General features: G+C 42.6%; 1 non-coding gene across 1 annotated transcript; it reads right to left on the bottom strand.

The window, feature by feature from the left end:
• Positions 1 to 2264: 2264 nt before the first annotated feature.
• On the bottom strand, positions 2265 to 2336 carry TRNAC-ACA (transfer RNA cysteine (anticodon ACA)). Its single transcript has one exon. It is a non-coding gene; the product is annotated as a tRNA-Cys (tRNA).
• Between the last annotated feature and the right edge of the window lie 2999 nt (positions 2337 to 5335).

Raw genomic sequence — 5335 nt, 5'->3', positions numbered from 1 at the left:
TTTATTTTTATATAAACATATCTGTATCTGTATATTTCTTTCAGGGGGTTAAATCTTCATGATGAAGTTGTGATGATTTATACTGTCCTCTTTTTTGTTTTCCATAGCCACCCCAATAAATGAAATTCACTTGTACAATAAGTAGAGGAAGTCTATTGTTAATTGACTCTCCCTTCAGTTCAGTCGTGTCTGACTCTTTTTGACCCCATGAATCGCAGCATGCCAGGCCTCCCTGTCCATCACCAACTCCCAGAGTTCACTCAGACTCGCGTCCATTGAGTCAGTGATGCCATCCAGCTACCTCATCCTTTGTCGTCCCCTTCTCCTCCTGCCCCCAAACCCTCCCAACATCAGAGTCTTTTCCAATAAGTCAACACTTTGCATGAGGTGGCCAAAGTACTGGAGTTTCAGCTTTAGCATCATTCCTTCCAAAGAAATCCCAGGGCTGATCTCCTGCAGAATAGACTGATTGGCTCTCTTTGCAGTCCAAGGGACTCTCAAGAGTCTTCTCCAACACCACAGTTCAAAAGCATCAATTTTTCACAGCGTTCTTCACAGTCCAACTCTCACATCCATACATGACCACTGGAAAAATCATAGCCTTGACTAGACAGACCTTAAGTCAGCAAAGTAATGTCTCTGCTTTTGAATATACTATCTAGGTTGGTCATAACTTTTCTTTCAAGGAGTAATGGTCTTTTAATTCCACAGCTGCAGTCACCATCTGCAGTGATTTTGGAGCCCCAAAAAATAAAGTCTGACACTGTTTCTACTGTTTCCCCATCTATTTCCCATGAAGTGATGGGACCAGATGCCATGATCTTCGTTTTCTGAATGTTGAGCTTTAAGCCAATTTTTTCACTCTCCACTTTCACTTTCATCAAGAGGCTTTTTAGTGCCTCTTCACTTTCTACCATAAGGGTGGTGTCATCTGCATATCTGAGATTCTTGATATTTCTCCCGGCAATCTTGATGCCAGCTTGTGTTTCTTCCAGTCCAGCATTTCTCATGATGTACTCTGCATATAAGTTAAATCAGCAGGGTGACAATATACAGCCTTTTCCTACTTGGAACCAGTCTGTTGTTCCATGTCCAGTTCTAACTGTTGCTTCCTGACCTGCATACAGATTTCTCAAGAGGCAGATCAGGTGGTCTGGTGGTATTCCCATCTCTTTCAGAATTTTCCACAGTTGATTGTGATCCACACAGTCAAAGGCTTTGGCATAGTCAATAAAGCAGAAATAGATGTTTTTCTGGAACTCTCTTGCTTTTTCCATGATCCAGTGGATGTTGGCCATTTGATCTCTGGTTCCTCTGCCTTTTCTAAAACCAGCTTGAACATCAGGAAGTTCACGGTTCACATATTGCTGAAGCCTGGCTTGGGGAATTTTGAGCATTACTTTACTAGCCTGTGAGATGAGTGCAGTTGTGCGGTAGTTTGAGCATTCTTTGGCGTTGCCTTTCTTTGGGATTGGAATGAAACTGACCTTTTCTAGTCCTGTGGCCACTGCTGAGTTTTCCAAATTTGTTGGCATATTGAGTGCAGCACTTTCACAGCATCATCTTTCAGAATTTGAAACAGCCCAACTGGAATTCCATCACCTCCACTAGCTTTGTTCATAGCGATGCTTTCCAAGGCCCACTTGATTTCACATTCCAGGATGTCTGGCTCTAAATAAGTGATCACACCATCATGATTATCTGGGTCTTTTTTGTACAGTTCTTCCGTGTATTCTTGCCACCTCTTCTCAATATCTTCTGCTTCTGTTAGGTCCATACCATTTCTGTCCTTTATCGAGCCCATCTTTGCATGAAATGTTCCCTTGGTATCTCTAATTTTCTTGAAGAGATCTCTAGTCTTTCCCATTCTGTTCTTTTCCTCTATTTCTTTGCATTGATCACTGAAGAAGGCTTTCTTATCTCTTCTTGCTATTCTCTGGAACTCTGCATTCAGATCTCCCTAACCTTGAGATAAAATTCAGAACTTTTCAGCTCTCACACAGAGTCTTCAGGATCTGTCCATGGCCACACCACACGCTTTCATCCCTATCACATGTGTGTTCTTTCCTGCTTCTCTAACATTGCAAAGGACTCTTTTTGTCTAGAGTGATGTCTCTCTACTTGGTTACCTAAAGTGAAAGGGAAGTCACTTAGTCATATCTGACGCTTTGCGACCCCATGGACTGTAGCCTACCAGGCTCCTCCATCCATGGGATTTTCCAGGCAAGAATAGTGGAGTGCATTGTCATTTCCTTCTCCAGATCTTCCCAACCCAGGAATTGAACCTGGGTCTTCTGCATTGTAGGCAGACGCTTTACTGTCTGAGCCACCAGGGAAGTCTTGGTTACCTAACACGCTCATTTTTCTCTGTTCACAACCCAGAATTTGCCAGGCACATCCCTCACTTGGTTCCTGTGCTGACTGGAACAATCATAGACAATCATACTTGCCTACTAGTACCTTGGGAGTTACCAGCAAGAGGGACTGTGTCACCTTTGCTTCACAAGTACCTGGCAGAAGGCACTTAATAAGTGTCAAATAAATGAATGAATGACTGATGAGTTAGTAGACCCCATAGGGTTATGTTGAAGGTTAGATGTAAAGTGTAGAGCACAGTGCCTGGAACGCAACAGGTGGTCAGGAGGGAGTAGCACCCATTACAACAGCTACTGTACGGTCCACCCATCTGCTTTGCATTGAGTGTTGACTCTCTGCATTGCTCTACAACCTCCTTCGAGGCCAACATACCAGTATGTTCCATAGAGTCAGGAATTCTGCCATGGGCACTGCATGTTGGGTCTTAGGCTTATACGGGCACAAGCTAACCAGGGCAAGACATCTGATCAACACGTTTAATCGTTCAGTTGTGTCCAACTCTTTTGCGACCTTATGGACCACAGACCACCAGGTTCCTCTGTCCGTGGGATTTCCCAGGCAAGAATACTGGAGTGGTTTGCCACTTCCTTCTTCAGGGGATCTTCCCAACCCAGGTTCAAATCCATGTCTCTTGCATCGGCAGGTGGATTCTTCTCCACTGAGCCACCAGAGAAGCCCATCTGGACGACAGGGAAGACCTAAAACTCTGACAATTCTAAAGTGTTTTAAAAGACTGAGCGCCTGAGGCTTTCATCATTAAACCACAAAAGGCAAAACAAGAAGCAATTGCTTTTAATTTAAAAGTGAAAGTGAAAGTTGCTCAGTCATGTCCAGTTCTTTGTGACCCCAAGGAATTCTCCAGGCCAGAATACTGGAGTGAGTTGCCTTTCCCTTCCTTCTCCAGGGGATCTTCCCAACCCAGGGATCAAACCCAGGTCCTCCCACATTGCAGGCAGATTCTTCACTAGCTGAGCCACAAGGGAAGTCCAAGAATACTGGAGTGGGTAGCCTATCCCTTCTCCAGAGGATCTTCCCAGTCCAGGAATCGAACCAGGGTCTCCTGCATTGCAGGCAGATTCTTTACCAACAGAGCTATTAGGAAAGCTTTAATTTAAAATACCTTCACATATCACTTGTATACTCATCCTTCAGGAAGCAAACTGCCCATCTGACGAACTTTCCCTTTCTTTTTTCCTTTAACCCTTCCTTCAGTGTACAACAGGTATGATATGTGTGTGTTACTATATGACCCACCAGTACCCACTGCCCCATCTCATATGAAGGCCAAAGCTATCTAGAGTCCCTCAAAAATACCTAACAAATGCCAGCAATAGTTATCTGCTGAACTCAAAGAAAATTTGACAGGAAAAGTAAAGAGTAAACACGTTCAAGCTCAAGCTGGATAATGAGCTTTTACATGATAGAATATAAAGGTGCCTAATGTGTAATCTTAAAGCTTTTTCTTCAACTGAGAAATACATGGGTATGATGGAGTTTTTAAAGGAAGACCCAGGGATATGGCACCATTTTGAAAGAAGTGCTAGTATACCCACAAATATGCTTACAAAATACTTTTCCAAGATTCTTTCTGTCTGTTGTAAGTCATAAATTTATTCTCATTTTTTACAGTTGCCTTTGGCCTCTCAGATGGTGACTGCAGCCATGAAATTAAAAGACACTTACTCCTTGGAAGAAAAGTTATGACCAACCTAGCATATTGAAAAGCAGAGACATTACTTTGCCAACAAAGGTCCGTCTAGTCAAGGCCATGGTTTTTCCAGTAGTCATGTATGGATGTGAGAGTTGGACTGTGAAGAAAACTGAGCGTGAAAGAATTGATGCTTTTGAACTGTGGTGTTGGAGAAGACTCTTGAGAGTCCCTTGGACTGCAAGGAGATCCAACCAGTCCATTCTAAAGGAGATCAGCCCTGGGTGTTTTTTGGAAGGACTGATGCTAAAGCTGAAACTCCAGTACTTTGGCCACCTCATGCAAAGAGTTGACTCATTGGAAAAGACTCTGATGTTGGGAGGGATTGGGGGCAGGAGGAAAAGGGGATGGCAGAGGATGAGATAGCTGGATGGCATCACCGACTCGATGGATGTGAGTTTGAGTGAACTCGGGGAGATGGTGATGGACAGGGAGGCCTGGCATGCTGCGATTCATGGGGTTGCAAAGAGTCGGACACGACTGAGCGACTGAACTGAACTGAACTGAACTGAACTGAACTTGGTCTCTCTATTTGCCACTGAATTCAGTAGCAGTTTATTTGGGTTCCGTTCTGATACAATCCAATTCTTAGAGGTCATTTATTTTAACATTTTTGCTGCTGCTGCTGCTAAGTCACTTCAGTCATGTCCGACTCTGTGCGACTCCATAGACAGCAGTGCACCAGGCTCCTTTGTCACTGGGATTCTCCAGGCAAGAACACTGGAATGAAGTCTTAGGATATTTTTCACTCATGGAAAGAATTTGTTTTTCTACACTAATTTTCATAGATGTCCCACCTATAATTTATCTACTTCTATTAATTTTCTTGCCTGTCTTTCCCCTAATTTTTCAGGAGTATTCTGCAATGTCTACAACAGAAGGTATCTTTTATTTGGCATATCATTTCACAATATAGAGTCTGATAAGCAAAAATCTGTAGAATATATTATCTTTAACCAGCTAGTTTTATTTTAAAGAAAAAAAACAAATTAGATTAATCTGGAGAGATTCTCATTACGTTCTTCACATGCTGTACCAAGGACATTGTTAATACTTGTGTGTGTTGATGATTGTTTTATGTAATTACTCATGTTGTTTTGTGCAAGAGCCCCACACCATCACTCTAATTAAGATTCTGACAGCATGTCCTTTTGGTTGTTGAAATGCTTATTGAACAAAAGTCACTGTTTTACAGGCTAAATTCCAACAGGAACAAAAATACCTAAGTCACACATGTGATCAAAGTGAGAT

Source organism: Budorcas taxicolor, chromosome 14 (assembly GCF_023091745.1).
Source record: "Budorcas taxicolor isolate Tak-1 chromosome 14, Takin1.1, whole genome shotgun sequence".
NCBI classification, from domain to species: domain Eukaryota; kingdom Metazoa; phylum Chordata; class Mammalia; order Artiodactyla; family Bovidae; genus Budorcas; species Budorcas taxicolor.
The sequence above is the reverse complement of the archived record's forward strand: the minus strand, read 5'-3'. Positions and strand labels throughout refer to the sequence as shown.